Source organism: Triturus cristatus, chromosome 1_1, assembly GCF_964204655.1.
Source record: "Triturus cristatus chromosome 1_1, aTriCri1.1, whole genome shotgun sequence".
In the NCBI taxonomy this organism is placed as follows: domain Eukaryota; kingdom Metazoa; phylum Chordata; class Amphibia; order Caudata; family Salamandridae; genus Triturus; species Triturus cristatus.
In genome coordinates this window covers 848,383,689-848,399,803 of record NC_140579.1, presented here as the reverse complement: position 1 = coordinate 848,399,803, position 16,115 = coordinate 848,383,689, and positions in this window count along the sequence as shown.

Here is a 16,115-nt window from a genome sequence, read left to right as displayed (position 1 = left end):
GAACCGGACTGGACTCGACTCGAACACTTCGGAAACTGGACTCGACTCGGGACTTCGGAAACTGGTGGGCCTCTGTATACCTCGGATCTTGCTCTCTCAGCTAGGCTCTGGTCGGGATACTTCGCACTTCTCACCGCCTCGTCTGGGTGTTGATCGCAGCCTCAGTCGCCCCCGCTTGACCGGAGGGAGATACAGGAAATCCTGCTGGTACGCGTTATTGTCCGTCCAGCTGTGGCAGGAGACCGGGCCTGCAACGCACCGCCGGCGCGTGAGATGAGAAAGTGTCCCTGTTCGGGCGCCATTCATGTGGTAAATAATTTAATTACCGGGACTTAATTTGATACAGAAACATAATAAAATAGCTCAGTAAATAAGAGGCAGAATCCGTGGTATTAGAGGTTCGGAATGGGCTTTATTCCAATGGTCGATTATAATCGGTTGCTCCAAGTTCCATCACCTCGAAGGTTCAGGAAGTGAAGTACATACATTATTGATAATTATTCACTTTTATACAATAGGCATTACAGTGAAGTAAATGCAAGAGGCGTAACAATTGATAGCAAAGATAACATTTCACATGCGTAGCTGAAAAAGGCGTAATTGGGAGTAACAAGGAAAACGTCATTGGTTATGATGTCACATATGGGTGGACCTATGAAATAATTTCGCAATGTCAGCAGAAATACTTGGCAGAGATGCGCGCGCAGCAGCATGACGTGTGATTGACGTGCAGCTAGGGGGTGGAGGGGACTTGACATTTAGCTCTACATGTGGCGACAGAAGTCTGGAGGGTCAAGTCAACCTAATCCCAAATCATATCTAACATCCTATGTTTAAAGAACTATGTTATCCAAAAGAGAGGTCTCTTAGAGTAGAATCTTATTCTGTACTGACTATACTGACTGTTAGTGCGTGTACAAGCGTCTAAGTGTCTACACTAGATGCGAGGGCAGGAATCTTCCATAGTAACAGGGCTATGAATTACTTGCATGAAGACAGAGAAGCCGGGCCTTTGCTCGGTAGCTGGAAGAATGTTTACTGAAACTACTAGACAGGAATGCATTGGGCAGGGATCGGAGCAGATAATTTTGAAGGTGAAATACAGTTTTTGGCAGGCAGCAGGCTGATGTCAGGCTTCGTGAGCCGCGCAGAGAATGAGACAAAGTTCATGGTCACAGATGCAGGCTCAGACTGGAGCTTCAGAGGCAGAAAGAAGGAAAAGCTTGATGACAGAATCAGGGCCTACTTGCCTGGACTGAAAAATAGCATAAGTGAACCATATAAAGCCGGTGGCCTTTCATACTTAGGAATGGAATATCCGGCCTATTCATGGCGGATCTGAAAGAGGACATGTTGACGGTGGACGCACATGTATTTGCGTCTTCATAACTGGAACTGGAGGGAACATACATGTACTTGTGACATGCACATAGAACCGTTGGGGTCCAAGATAGGGGACATAACTGACCAGGAAAATCCATATTTCCACACCTGAACAATATACCTACAATAAGAAATGGGCTGACTGGTGAAAGGAATACGGAAAAGGGAATTGGAACTAGGACACAACTAAAATCCCCAATAACTAAGCATAATGCGACATTGGTCAGGGGAGAAGCAACAAAAGGGAAAAAAAATCTATAGGAAGAACAAAAATTATTTGGGTGATAGTCAGGCATGTGACACAACATCAAGAGTACTGATGATACACAAATGGCCAAAGTTACACACATTTTAACTCTACCGCTGGTGACTACACCATATACGATACTCCTAGGTAATATTCCAGTTCCTTCTTCAGGAAAAAAAAAATATGAAAACCTGGTTTTCTTTTAAGGAACAAAAGCCATATGCTACTTAGGAAGCAAAACAGCATTAACTAATGTAATATAGAAATTAGGCCACCTTGAGTCACAGATCTATAATTTCATCCTTAGGTCCAATCAAGGATACATAAATGTAAGGCTGCCTGTTCCTTTAAGGGAAGGGGGCAGTAACGTGACTAACTACAGGTGACACACTTTGATCCTGTATATCTCTTTTATTTCCCTTCAATACAATTATAGCCAAATAGACATGCACTGGTAAAGTGTTGTCTCTCATGTTCACAGCATGAAATATCATTAGCTGTGGAATTTAGTAACCAGAACAAGTTCAACCAACTGTTGCGTAGCGATGGGCATCGTCATGACCATCCCCTCACAACACAGGTAAACTTGTAATAGTATCAAAAGCAGCAACAAAAACAACGAAAACATGCAAAAAAAAATAAAAACGCACAAAACGTCAAGCCATCAGATATACTTGCTGTATATCAAGCACAAAAAGCATAGACAAATTTCAATAGCATATGTGAGTAAGCGGTGACACACAAACACCATGTCATGTACTTTATGCACTGTAAAACTGCAACCCAAAACCCAATATTTGGGCCTGTTTAATTTGTCAGGTTTAAAATCCTTACCCTCTTTTTGACAGCAGATCACCAGGCAATGGAAATCTGCTGTCAAATATAACTTTACTGTTTCTCTTCTAACGTACAGGACCAGCAAGAACAATTCATGATAGGACCAAATACACAAAAATAAATTTCCATTACTTAACTGTTACCCCCTTGTCAGTCCTTGCAACATCAAGCCACCGTAGTTTTACCTTTCTGAAAGTAAAAATCGTTACATGACACTCCATATTAATTTGGCACCTACAATTTCCACTGTGAAAAAGAAGTCTTAATTGGCAATGCGTTCTCACGTAGGCATGTAGCCTTAAAAAATTTTTTAGAAAAAGGCTGCATCTTGTTTTCTGTCTAAGACTTAATGCAACACTGCGTTTTCTGTTAAATAACACAAATGTATCAGTTCTGCAAAGCATTTAACATGATGTTTGGGCTTTCAAAGAAAACCCCTTTTCTATATTTTCCCTTTGGAATTAAGTTCTTTAGTTTTAGTGATGTTGTTATGGAGAAACCAGAAACCCCAGCTTTAGAGGCCCGTGTAGCAAGGTCATTCTGCATTCCACAGAGGCAAGGCCCTAATTTAAGAGGTCATAAATGTCAACGTGCCAGCCTACTCCATTGTTTACACTAAAGATAGCATCTCAGCAGTGTGACTGAGCCAGCCTCTGCAGCTCTCCCAGCCCCCAGCTTCTGCCACTCTGAATTTGTCAAAGCCAGAAGGCCTTCCTAATTCATCCTAACTTGCAATAATTCACTCTATTTTGAAAAATAATTTCTCCTTTTTAGGCGCTAAAAAAATTATCCCTATTCCCAGATTATTAAACTACATGTACTGTGAATAATTCACAAAACTTAATAACACACATACCAGTTTTTAGAATAAATGCTTGTTGCAATCCTATGCAATGGTACACATTTCATCAACTTTAAATTAATGAACTTCTCAGTAGGCCCAGCTGAAGTTAGAACCTTCAACCCTGATATTAAAACAAGCCGTTGTACTGGCATATTAACTCATTGAATCATAAGAAGGCACAACCTGTAAATATATATCAAACCTAAATGTATGTATTTACTGAAGCCTGAGACACTTTAAAAATTACTCTGAATGAAAGAAAATGCAGTTTAAACAGCGCTTTTACCCAAATTCGACTTTGATATTTTAGGCATTAAAAAATGAGTATCCTACAATTTTCTTGCATAATATGCATTACCAGAATGTCCATTACATAACCCATGAGTCAGGCATTGGAAATAATAACTTATACTTTATAAAAATGAGCTTGTTTGCGCCTGCGCCAAGGGAAAATTGTACACACGAATGCTTGCCATTTTAGTGATGCAACACAACTCAAATCAAATTTTAATGCTAGGAGGTCATAGTATGAGTATTAAGCTTTATAAATATCAAAAAACGATTTTGAAAAGCACATATTTTTTAAAATAATTTTTCTTTAAAAAAAAATAAAAAATCCCAATTATTCGTTTTTGTGATGATTCCATGTATAAAAAAAAACAAGCTGCATCCCTTGCCTATCATTTTGGACACATTTAACTCACAAGCCTAAGCGCATAAGCCCAATTTGAAACGCGTCACATTTTTGCGCCACTTTCATTTAAAAGGACGGTTATGCAAAATTCCACCCGTGTTTAACTGGGAAGGTGCTGGCTGGATGAACATTCTCTCAAATATACTGCAGCTGAAAAGTTTGCCTGTGAACATCTAATACAATGCATCTAAGGAAAATGCTGTAAATTTAGTTACTTTTGCAAAAATAGATAATTTCGTTTTTGGGGCCTTATTTATATCTATTGAATGTGTTTCTAATTATATCCTTTAAGCATTTAACGGCAATTTTGTATATGTGCACAATTGCTCATTCTATAAATTAAAGAGCAAAATATAGCTATTTTAGCACATCACACCGTTCATTTCTGCATTTTTTCCTAAGTTTCTACTTGATATTAATTAACCAACATTTTACTTAACAGACTGAAAACATCAAAAGACCCACAAACACATATTGAGCTCATTTCAGACATAAACGGAAAGGGGGTCAAACAGACAATACAGCGTGCTTTAGCCATTTTTCATAAATAGCGCCGTCGCAATTTACTTACAGAAGTTGCACTAATGAGAAAACCACATAGACATTTAAACACACAGTTGACTTACAAATCAATACGCATGACAGAAAGAAAGAACAGCTCACAGACTATACTTGAACCAAACCATTTGCAAATACTAGTTGTAAGTCATATTTACAAGAAACGCTTCTCAATAGTGTTCCAAAAGGCTGCATAAACAGCCCAACAGACTGATGTATCTCCAAGAAGTAGTGAATACGCTCAATTCACTAGCTTGGGCTAGCAGAACACCAAACAAAATCGTTCTGCATATCTTCATTCATCAAACTGCGCAGAACAAAGGATCCTTGTTTTGTATTATGTCATATTTTAATTCCCTGGGGATACAAAATCACCAAGGAAGAAATATGTTTTCAAATCTAACCGATTTTAACTATGGTACCTTCCAAAAAAAAGCAACACATTTTTTTTATGTGAGCTTACAAACAGGCATGCCAACAACACTGCGGAAACCAAATGGAGAAATATCTCCTCATTACCTGCCTACACAAATTGCAATTCGCATATTCAAACCTATACACCAAAGTTCCAAAGCTACATTTCCAAATTTGCTAAGATCAGGCATCGTATAGCTCACTAATCTAGCTTCAAACTTCAAGGGGTTATCTCTACCAATACACTCGCAAATATACAAGACCCTTGACTGTGGTAATTGCAATGACCAAATCAAAAACCAAGAAACCAACCCCTCAGCTTTGGTAATTGCGATAACCAAATTAAAGACCCAAAGAACCAAAGGACTGGGAGCGACCCATTTATACTTCATTCTTATTTTTACTAATCAAAATGTTACCCAAATTCTAACTGCCAAGTTCTACATGACTAAACGGTCTTTTATAATACTCACGCCAAAAGGGTTCTCATGCAGGAGTGACATCATGTGTAGGATCAAAATCAGGAAGATCAGAAATATACTGGGCTGCATAAAAGAATCTCCAGAATCCCTGTGCACGGATTACGTTCTTGGTAGAGTCCTGTTCTGTCCTCCTCAGTAGATTTCAGTCTCCTGACAAGATCACTCCCACAAGAAGTCACTTCGCTGATGAGCCACTCTGTTGGGGCGCCAACTGAAGTACTCTGATTTTTGAGACCCCAGAGGTGCCAGGGGTAGCACCCTATGACTTCGAGTACTTCCTGTTGTGGTATTTGAAAATTCCACTCTCATGGTAATATAACAAAGAACTTGGCAAAGAAGCTGAAATATGAAAAGACATGTTTATTAAACTCAAATGAGTGAGATTACGTCGCACAGAAGCCTTAGCAACTGAATGAGGCAGTCCCCAGAACAAAAACCAGTCTTCTCTTTTATACAGAATATTACGCTCTGGGCAACACCGCCCTTCTCTTGCAGTTGGTCATTCACATATTTTACTTCAAAGAACAAGCAGAGTCATGATTACAATCCCACATTTCAGTTCAGCCAGCCCGCAATTATTTACCCAGCGAGGCTCAGATCCCTCATCAGATATCAGCAGACCCCAATAAACACGGGCAGCTCCTGTTTGCAAAACAGGCCATAAAGCAGGAACAGTCAGGTGTGAAAGAGATTAGCCGGAGGCTTGTGTGGGATGAAAAGGCTTTATGGTGTGTCAAACCCTGATGCTAATCACAGGTGGCCGTAGGACGGGCAGCTCGTGGGACCGGACTGACCTGGGGCGGTGGAGCCAATTCGTACAGGTCACAGAGAAGTCAAAGGAAGGCGCATGTGTTCTAGAGGCCTGTATTTGTTCTTAAAGTGTAGCCTATGTGAGGGCAACTATAAGATGGCCACCGCTCCAAGATGGAACCCACGGAGCCAATGCATAACATCGTATACATAGTATATTTATCAATGAAATGTTATGCAAAGTACTTGTACATACCGTATTGGCCATTTGCGGTTCGCTAATACCGGAATAGACAGGGGTAGGGCCCTGCCTCCTACGCGGTCCCAAATTTCAAAGTACCACACAACTGCAACACTTCACTCATCCTTGGCCAAAGTCAAAGCCATGAAATCAAAGATTCTCCAGACTTTTCAAAGTTCTTCCATCTCTCACAGATCCCTGGAAAGGATTGTGGGTCTTCTCTCTTCCTCAATCCAGGCCATTTTTCCAGGTGCTCTCTATTACCGAGCCCTCCAAAGGGTTAAGATTTGCCACTATGCAGAGGTCTTGTTTATTCTGATTCCATCAGTCTCAAGCCAGATCCGAACTAGAGCTGCAATGGTGGAAAGACCATTTAGATGCCTGGAACGGCAGAACCATCTTCACATCAGCCCCCGATCTTGTATGAAAATCCCACGCAAGTCGGACAGGCTGGGACGCCTGGTGTGGTCCGATCTTACCTGGTGGTACATGGTTGCATGTGAAGTCCAGATTGCATATTGTTAGAATCCGGGTTCTCTGGTTGGCACAGGTAGGTACTTGTGACAAGCAGGGAACCTTTCCTCTAGTCAGGGTAAGGGGTTACACTCCTAAAATAACCCCTGCTCACCCTCTAGGTAGCTTGGCGCGAGCAGACAAGGCTTATCTCAGAGCGTTATAGGTTAAGCATTTGTGAACACCTACAGTAACCAAGTGACAACACTACAAATGGACACCACACAGATATTTATATTAAAAATAAGGATTCTTTATATAGGATTATCACAAGACCATTAAACGACAAAAATACACAATACGGTTACTTTAGTTGGTAGAAGATTGCTTAGTTTCTCTTAAGTTCTTAAATGCGACACTTTAAGTCAATGTACCTTAGATACGACACGCAGGGCAACAAAAGTGTTGCAGCGATGCAGATGCGTTGAAGTTCTTGGTGCAAAAGAAATAAAGACGGGATCTTCCAGATGCGTTACGCTTCTCCGATGTTGCGAGAAGACTCGACTCTATGCGTCAGCTACAGCAGCGTCACCTTTCACGAGATGCGACGACAGCGGCCTTGGCAGCGGCACTCTTCTCCGACGTTGCGAGACGCTTACGCTCGATGCGATGCTTACAGCGGCGACACCCCTTCTGCGAGATGCGACGGCAGCGGCTCCGACAGCGGCACGCTTCTCCGTGGATGTGAGGCGCTTTTCAGGATGCGGTGCAATGCGACAACTACGATGGTTGCGATGGCGACACGCTTCCTCCTCGATGTGAGACTCTTCTCTCGATGCGGTGCAATGCGACAGCTACGATGGCTGCGATGGCGACACGCTTCTTCGGCGTTGCGAGACACTTCCGGAATGATGCGAGACGCTTCCGCTCGATGCGATGCTGCAGCGGCGACACTCTCTGTGGGATGCAACGGCAACAGCTCCGACGGCGGCACGCTTCTCCTCCTTGCGTCGCGCTCCCAGCTCCTTGCGACACGCAGTCCCTCAGAATGCCCAACAGCAGCAGCAGGCACTTCCAAAAGACTCTGGGGAGCTGGGGGTGAAGTCCACTGGTCCTGGGACTTCGTTCAGGGGCAAGCTCAGTTCAAGCCCTTGGAGATCTTTTTAAAGCACAAGTTGAAGCAAAGTCTTTAGTAGTCTTTCTCCTCTCTTTCAGCAGCAAGGCAACCACTGCAGGCCAATCCCCCAGGTCAGGGACAGTACTCCTCCTACAGCTTTCCCAGTTCCTTCTCCTCTGGCAGAGGTTCTTCTTGTTTCAGCAGGATCTAATTTCTTGGGAGCAGGGTCCCAATACTTATACCCCTAATTCCTTTGTTACTCTGGGGTTGAGGGGCCTTTGCCCGGTCCAAACCAGTTCTTGAGCACTCTGTTGACATGACTCTGCCTTTCTATTCAGGGTGCAGGGCAGAGACATCAGTCGCTCCGCAGGAGGTGGAGCCAGCATTGTGGTAGCAGAGCACAACCCTATTCAGAGCCCAGGTGTACTCCTCCCACCCATCTGACTGCCAATCTTCCTATTCACCACCAGGCTACCTAGACCTGCCCCTCGGGGTTTCCCCAGCCCTGTCACTCACACAACCAGACAGGCAGATACACATCATAGCAGAGGCGGGCTGAAATGGTCAAGCAAGCAAATACCAACTTTCTAAAAGTGGTATTTGCAAACACAGAATATTAAAGTAAACTTTACTAAAAGATGTATTTTATTATTCTGAGTTCAGGCATATTAAACTCGAATTTCTACCATGTTCCCTGGGTCTGTTAGGATCACAGAATGTAACAATTCTAACAGCCCATTCTGGCCTATGGAGAACAGGTAGCCTTACAATAGTGAAAAACGAAAATGGCTGTAATTCACTATTAGGACATGCCACGCACATCAGGGCTTGTCCTACCTTATGCTTACAATGCACCCTGCCCTTGGGCCTACCATAGGGGTGACTGATATGAAGTTAAGGGAAGGTTTAGGGACTGGCAAGTGTGTGCACTTACCCAGTCAGCATGACAGTACCAGACTGCACGCAGGTTCTGCAATGGCAGACCTTAGATACATTTTACCAGGCAGCTTCTGTGGGTGGCACAACCAGTGCTGCAAGCCCACCAGCAGCATTTGTATTTACAAGCCCTGGCACTCCTCGTGCACTTTACTGGGGTCCGACAGTAAACCAAATAAGCCAATCATGGAATCCAACCAACATATACATTTTTAAATAGGGAGCACTTGCACTGTGGCACTGGTTGGCAGTGGCACAGTGCTCTGAGCAGCTAACACCAGCAAAACACATGAGGCACAGCGACAAAAAAGTGGAAGGGAGACTCACGCCAAGGTGCCAGGTCTAACACGTGTCCCCTCCAGCTGAAAGGTGGGGGGAACTACCCTACCCCAGGGAGTTCCTCATCACTAAGGCGGAAAAATCTGGACAGACCGTCAGCATTGGCGTGATCTGTACCAGGGCGATGTTCCACCGTGAAATCCATACCCTGTAGGGAAATGGACCACCTCAACAGCTTTGGATTCTCACCCCTCATATGCATCAACCATCTGAGGGACCTGTGGTCTGTCTGAACCCGGAAGTGAGACCCAAACAGGTATGGTCTTAGCTTCTTCAGCGCCCAGACCACAGCAAATGCCTCACGCTCAATAGCACTCCATCTCTGTTCCCGTGGAAGTAACCTCCTGCTAATAAAGGCTACAGGTTGATCTAGGCCCTCTTCATTAATCTGTGAAATAACAGCCCCCACACCATGCTCTGAAGCGTCTGTCTGAACGATAAACTCTTTGGAGAAGTTGGGAGCCAAAAGCACGGGCGCCGTGCACATAGCAGCTTTCAGGGCCTCAAAAGATTTCTGACAGGTGTCAGTCCAGATCACCTCCCTGGGCTGCTTCCTTGAAGTCAGCGCTGTCAAGGGGGCAACAATGTTGCCATACCCCTTGACAAACCTCCTGTAGTACCCGGTGAGACCTAGGAAGGCTCTCACCTCCGTCTGGGTTTTGGGCAACTCCCAATTCAGGATGGTTTCTATCTTGGGTTGAAGGGGTGCCACCTGGCCACTCCCAACTTGGTTCCCCAAGTACACCACCGAACCCTGCCCGATCTGGCACTTACTCACCTTGATCGTGAGGCCTGCCCTCCGCAGCGCCATCAACACTTCCCAGAGGTGGCGCAGGTGTTCCTCCCACGTGGAGCTGAACATTGCGATGTCATCCAGGTATGCTGCACTGAACGAATCCAGCCCAACCAACACCTGGTTGACCAACCTCTGGAAGGTGGCAGGGGCATTTTTCATCCCAAAGGGCATAACCCGGAACTGGTAATGCCCATCAGGGGTGGAAAATGCTGACCTCTCTTTGGCCCCATTGGTCAAGGCGATCTGCCAGTACCCAGACGTTAAATCAAACGTGCTGAGGTAGTTGACAGCCCCTAGCTGATCTATGAGCTCATCAGCTCTGGGGATGGGGTGTGCGTCAGTCCTGGTGACCGAATTGAGTCCTCTGTAGTCCACACAGAATCGGAGTTCGGGTGTGGCTCCCAGCGCTGCAGCCTTCGGGACCAAGACCACTGGGCTGGCCCAAGGACTGCTTGAGGATTCAATTACCCCAAGGGCAAACATCTTGGAGACCTCCTCCTTGATGCAGGCCCTTACCCTGTCAGTCACCCGGTAGGCCTTGTGCCTCACAGGTGTACTATCCCCAGTGTCCACATCATGGACGCACCAATCAGTGACACCGGGAACCAGGAAAAACAGGTCAGAAAATTGTCCCAGCAGCTGGCGACAATCATTCTGTTGCTCAGGGGTCAGGGCGGAAGAGAGGATGACACCATCCACTGACCCATCTTGCTCCTTGGCTGACAGGAGGTCAGGAAGAGGCTTGGTCTCCTCCTCCATCCCAGCATCTGTCGCTAAGAGCATGCCCACTTGGGACCTCTCCAAGTGGGGCTTGAGGCGGTTGACATGTAGGACCCTTAAGGGGTTCCTAGGAGACTTCAGGTCCACCAAATAGGTAACCGGACTCTTGCGCTCCACCACCTCAAAGGGACCGGTCCACTTATCCTGGAGCGCACAGGGCTCCACTGGGGCCAAGACCCATACCTTCTGTCCAGGCTGAAGCTCTACCAGAGTGGCATTCTGGTCGTACCACCGCTTCATCTCCTCCTGGCTGGCTTCCAGGTTTGCCTCAGCAAGTTCCCTGAAACGCCTAGTCTGGTTTGTGAAGGCCAGCATGTAGCTATATACATTCTGGGGAGGTTTCCTGGGAGATTGCTCCCAGCCTTCCTTGACCAGACTTAGAGGTCCTCTCACTGGGTGTCCGTACAGAAGCTCAAAGGGACTGAACCCTAGAGACTTCTGTGGTACCTCTCTGTAAGCAAAGAGGGGGCATGGTAAGAGGACGTCCCACTTACGCCTCATGGGTCCTTCCAGGCCCATTATCATGCCTTTGAGGGTTCGGTTGAATCTCTCAACCAACCCGTTTCCTTGGGGATGGTAAGGTGTGGTGAACTTGTAGGTTACACCACACTCTTGACAAAGGGATTTCATATATTTAGATATGAAATTGGTATCTCGGTCAGACACCACCTCTAGAGGGAATCCCACTCGGGAGAAAATTCCCATCAGCGCACATCCCACCACGGGGGCCGTCACTGTCCTCAGAGGGATGGCTTCCAGGTACCGGGTGGCATGGTCCACCGGGACCAGGATGAACCTATTGCCCATCGCGGTCCTGGGGTCCAGTGGCCCTACAATGTCAATCCCCACTCGCTGGAATGGGGTACCGACCACAGGCAATGGTTGGAGTGGAGCCTTCTGCTTACTTCCACTCTTCCCACTTGCCTGGCAAGTTTGGCATGTTCTGCAGTGAGTATCTGAACTACTGCACATTTGGGGCCAAAAGAAGTGGGTGACAAACCTTTCAAAGGTCTTGTCCTGCCCCAAATGTCCTGCTAAGGGTACATCGTGAGCCAGCCCCAGTAGGAAGGCTCTGAAGCGCTGGGGTACCACCAGCACACGGGCTGACCCAGGCTCAGCAACCTTAGGCTCAGAATACAGGAGGTCGTTCTCCCAGTAAATGAAATGTGTTCCGGACTGATCACCGTTGGCCTGGTCTGCAGCCTGCTGCCGCATACCCACAAGAGAAGGGCATTCTTTCTGCTCCCTGCAGAACTCTTCCCTGGAGGGTCCTCCTTCTTGCTGCCAATGGGTCAGCTCAGGCAGGTCCCCCAGTTCAGCTATCTGTTCCCCTGTAGGTTCCAGGGCATCCCCCTCAAGGTCTGCTCCCTCCTGGACCGTGGGAACTTTAGGGACCGGCTTCCCGCGCCCCCTGCTCCTTCTCTTTAAGGCCGGTCCCTGGGCCTCCCTCTCAGGCTCCAGGACCTCTTGAGTACCTCTACTGGCTGCAATGGACCGTGTGGTGACACACGCCCAATCCGGCATACCCAACATCTCCAGGTGAGCACTCTGCTCCACCTTAGCCCAAGGTGAGCTCTCCAGATCGTTCCCTAACAGACAGTCTACAGGCATGGTGGGCCTCACAGCTACCTGAAGAGTACCAGAGACCCCCCCCCACTGAAAGGGAACCTGAGCCACTGGGCAGTGACTCTCCTTGTTGTCGGCGGCAACAACCGGATAGAATGCTCCTGGGACAACCTGCTTCTGAGACACCAGGTGGCGCTTGACAGCCGTCACACTGGATCCTGTGTCTCTGAGAGCTTCAACCCTATGGCCATTAATGGTCACCCACTGCCTGTACTTTTTAGTGTTCTCAGGCAGCTGGGTTTGGGGGACCACTTCACGGTCTCCTAAGGAGGCAAGGGACATCTCTGTGGGACCCCACCCACCTTGGACACCCATCTCCTCCCCCAGGGCTACACTAGTCACCTGCCGGGATGGAGCACCAGTGGGTGCTGGTTTACCAAACAATGGACACTTCACATCAGAGGCAAAATGCCCCATGTTACCACACTTGTAACATCTGATGGGCCCCTTCTGAACAGGTGTACCTGTCGGGGCCCCGGTCGGTTTCTGTGGTGGGGGAGGCTGAGAACCTTTCCCTTGGTTCCCTTGGGGATTACTTTGGGGCCTCTTCTGGAACTCCCTCTGTTTACCCTTGTCCCCCCCACTCTTCTGCTGGGGACCCTGCCCACCTTTGGCGGAATCTCCCACTTGACCCTTGTGGACCCTGGTACTGACCCAGCGGTCCGCCTCCTCAGCAAGCTTCCTAGGGTTAGTCAGCCTACTATCAATCAGGTGCTGGTGTAGCTCAGGAAAACAATTACTAGACAAATACTCCCATGCCATTAAATCAAGAAGCCCTTGAAAATCATTAACTTTGCTACCCTTCACCCAACCATCCAGTGCTCTGCAAAAAAAGTCACATATTCAACATACGTACTGTTTGGAATCTTGGTGCAACCCCTGAACCTTTGCCTATACAACTCAGGGGTCAAGTCATACCTAGACATCAAAGCAGCCTTCATATGGGGATAGGAATTATAATCATCTGAAGGCAAATCCAGCAGTGTATCCCGCCCCTCACTAAGGAACCGTCCCCACAACCCCGCTCCCCAATCTTTCTCAGGGACCCGGTGGGAAGACATGGCTACCTCATAGGCCTTAAACCACTGCCCTATGTCATCATTTTAAAAAAATTCCTTTACTACATCCTTGGGTATGTACACCCTTGACTCCACCTGCACTGACAGTGTGCTGCCACCAGAGGGAGCCTTTTCTAGACTCTGGGCTTTCAACTCCATCTCCCTCAAAACCTTTTCATGTTCATATTGTAGCTTCTTTTCTTCCAGGGCTAACTTTCTACTCTGCATTTCCAATTCTAACTGCCCACTTAACTTGAGCTTGGCCAGCTCCAATTCATGCATCCTACACTCTTTTCTATCTGCCAGCTCCTCTGGAGATAGAATGTGGTTAGAGACACTGCTACCAGCAGGGGAAGGGGTTCTCCTTCCACCTAGACCTCGTGGCCCATCTAACTGTTCCTCTGCATTATTATCATCAATGGCATTCCTTGCTTCTACCCAGGCCCTCAGCGCCTTGTAGAACTCTGGCTTGCTTTTACATCCAGTAGTAGAAACCTTGAATCTCCTGCAGAAGGACTTTAGCTGCTTGGCAGTGTAACGGTCTATTTTCTCTTCTTCCCATTCCAATTCAGTATTCACAGAGACTACGGATGCTGCTTTCTACACCATGGTTAAGTTTGGCAGTACTCAAAAATAGAAAGTCCCAAAAAGAAATCTACCAACAAGTATTGGTTGCGTTTAAGGTCTGCACTCACTAAGTAGTGTTCACCAATCACTGTACATGAGTCACAAATGCAAGTCCAGAATCCTCACCGCTGACCACCAATGTTAGAATCCGGGTTCTCTGGTTGGCACAGGTAGGTACTTGTGACAAGCAGGGAACCTTTCCTCTAGTCAGGGTAAGGGGTTACACTCCTAAAATAACCCCTGCTCACCATCTAGGTAGCTTGGCGCGAGCAGACAAGGCTTATCTCAGAGCGTTATAGGTTAAGCATTTGTGAACACCGACAGTAACCAAGTGACAACACTACAAATGGACACCACAGAGATATTTATATTAAAAATAAGGATTCTTTATATAGGATTATCAGAAGACCATTAAATGACAAAAATACACAATATGGTTACTTTAGTTGGTAGAAGATTGCTTAGTTTCTCTTAAGTTCTTAAATGCGACACTTTAAGTCAATGTACCTTAGATGCGACACGCAGGGCAACGAAAGTGTTGCAGCGATGCAGATGCGTTGAAGTTCTTGGTGCAAAAGAAATAAAGGCGGGATCTTCCAGATGCGTTACGCTTCTACGATATTGCGAGAAGACTCGACTCTATGCGTCAGCTACAGCGGCGTCACCTTTCACGAGATGCGACGACAGCGGCCTTGGCAGCGGCACTCTTCTCCGACGTTGCGAGACGCTTCCGCTCGATGCGATGCTTACAGCGGCGACACCCCTTCTGCGAGATGCGACGGCAGCGGCTCCGACGGCGGCACGCTTCTCTGTGGATGTGAGGCGCTTTTCCGGATGCGGTGCAATGCGACAACTACGATGGTTGCGATGGCGACACCCTTCCTCCTCGATGCGAGACTCTTCTCTCAATGCGGTGCAATGCGACAGCTACGATGGCTGCGATGGCGACACGCTTCTTCGGCATTGCGAGACACTTCCGGAATGATGCGAGACACTTCTGCTCGATGCGATGCTGCAGCGGCGACACTCTCTGCGGGATGCGACGGCAACAGCTCCGACGGCGGCACGCTTCTCCTCCTTGCATCACACTGCCAGCTCCTTGCGACACGCAGTCCCTCAGAAGGCCCAACAACAGCAGCAGGCACTTCCAAAAGACTCTGGGGAGCTGGGGGTGAAGTGCACTGGTCCTGGGACTTCGTTCAGGGGGCAAGCTCAGTTCAAGCCCTTGGAGATCTTTTTAAAGCACAAGTTGAAGCAAAGTCTTTAGTAGTCTTTCTCCTCTCCTTCAGCAGCAAGGCAACCACTGCAGGCCAATCCCCCAGGTCAGGGACAGTACTCCTCCTACAGCTTTCCCAGTTCCTTCTCCTCTGACAGAGGTTCTTCTTGTTTCAGCAGGATCTAATTTCTTGGGAGCAGGGTCCCAATACTTATACCCCTAATTCCTTTGTTCCTCTGGGGTTGAGGGGCCTTTGCCCGGTCCAAACCAGTTCTTGAGCACTCTGTTGACATGACTCTGCCTTTCTATTCAGGGTGCAGGGCAGAGACATCAGCCGCTCCGCAGGAGGTGGAGCCAGCATTGTGGTAGCAGAGCACAACCCTATTCAGAGCCCAGGTGTACTCCTCCCACCCATCTGACTGCCAATCTTCCTATTCACCACCAGGCTACCTAGCCCTGCCCCTCGGGGTTTCCCCAGCCCTGTCACTCACACAACCAGACAGGCAGATACACATAATAGCAGAGGCGGGCTGAAATGGTCAAGCAAGCAAATACCAACTTTCTAAAAGTGGTATTTGCAAACACAGAATATTACAATAAACTTTACTAAAAGATGTATTTTATTATTCTGAGTTCAGGCATACTAAACTCGAATTTCTACCATGTTCCCTGGGTCTGTTAGGATCATAGAATGCAACAATTCTAACAGCCCATTCT